Here is a 1,936-nt window from a genome sequence, read left to right on the forward strand (position 1 = left end):
TCCGGGTACAAGTTTTTACCCCGTTATTGATTCCTATTTTTCAGAGCGATGGCTATATTTTTATAGTACAATTTTCCCCTCTGAATATTGATTCCTATTTTCTAAGAGCGATGGCTTTGTTTTCCAGGTACAAGTTTCACCCCGATTATTGATTCCTATTTTCCAATAGCGATGGCTATGTTTTCCGGGTAAAAGTTTTTCCCCGCATTTTGATTCCTATTTTTCAGAGCGATGGCTATGCTTTCTTGGTACAAGAAACTTGTTTTCAGAGCGATGGCTATGTTTTCCGGGTACAAGTTTCCCCTCCGATTATTGATTCCTATTTTTCCGAGGGATGGCTATGTTTTCTTAGTACAATTTACCCTTCTAAATATTGATTCCTATTTTTCAGAGCGATGGCTATGTTNGTTAAAATTGATGAAAATTCAATATTTTGGTATTTTTTTCCAAAAAAGTCCCCAAACTATCGGAATGTTTAGATTTTCATAAAATCAACTCTACATAGTTGCATAACCATTATATGAAAGTTTCAACGAATTTTGCAGGTTAATTGCGAAAGTGTGGAGCCACCTTAATGAGCAAACTAAGCAAACTGCAAATAAAATCCATTACCACATTGGATAGAATCTTATTCTTAGTTAGAACTAAGTTTCCTTCTACAACTTCGTATTTACTCTTGGAACTACCATTACACGGAAATACTGTCCTCTGATTGGCTAAAAGTAACTCTTGCATTTTGCGTGGTCAGAGGTATGAAGCGGTCCTGTTCCAACTAACTGAGGAAAATCAAAAGTGCTAATCTGTAATAATATATATGATTCACGCCTCATAGGAGTATAATGTTATAAAAATATTGCATATTCGTTGAAATAACAAATCCTTACTAAAAACTCTAAAAACAGAAACGACCGCCATGCTAGATCGCGCGTGATATTATCTCAATTACCCGTTTCCTTATGGCCTTAACGACCAAATATAGTATTACTACTGATGCCGTCATGTTTACTACAATTTCCATATTTGGTCATGACACCCATATTTAGACATCTGACCTATATCGGAAGACGGACGAAGTATCCAACATGGCAGTCAATTCAGATTTCGATTGGACTTGCTACGTAAACTTGATAATTTAACAACATATAAGGCAGAGTATAACTTAAAGCAGGGACGTATAGTCTATATACTGTCCCTGCTTAAAGTTATGTAGGAGATCAACAGAAAAGGTTCATATTACAAACCTATTACGGATGCGGATCCTGTCAATTAATTCTAAAATCGTCCCCGTGTGATTCCCAACAGGCTTGCACAACTAAAATGGGATCGCCCGGCCGAGGCAGATGAGGCCGGGTATTAATATATTAGTACTAGCCCCTGGCCCACTCTAGTTCCATATTGGTATTCTAACCTGAAGGCTTTTTTACCTTCGCAGTATTATCATTTTGTTCCATTTTCATCATTAAATATTCTATTGCATTTTTATATCAACAAAATATGAGGTGTCACATATGATCAAATGTTAAAACGGCTTGCCATACCTCCCCGCTAATTACAGCTCGGCCAGAAACGAAAAATATGCGCCGACAGGCATACATTTTGTATGTCTGTTGATGTGATTTGTGTATTTCATTTATTCAAGTATTACCATATCTAACAGGACGAATTTTTTTCTTCATACACAAAAACAACAACAAATGAATTCTTGATGAAGATACCCAGATCGACTAAAACTAGAAGACTACGGGCTGGTATGACTCAAGTGTACACAAATCTGAGTGGTGTGGACGATGCAGACAGGTCTTAATTATTTACTGAATCCACCTGTCCGGCAACTAGAGGTCACCAGCTAAAGCTCTTCAAGAAACAATGCCGCTTAAACACCACCACATTGTCAGCAATCGTGTAGTCACAACTTGGAACAATTTATCAGCTGAAG

This window comes from Mizuhopecten yessoensis, unplaced genomic scaffold, assembly GCF_002113885.1.
Source record: "Mizuhopecten yessoensis strain PY_sf001 unplaced genomic scaffold, ASM211388v2 scaffold11037, whole genome shotgun sequence".
Lineage (NCBI taxonomy): Eukaryota > Metazoa > Mollusca > Bivalvia > Pectinida > Pectinidae > Mizuhopecten > Mizuhopecten yessoensis.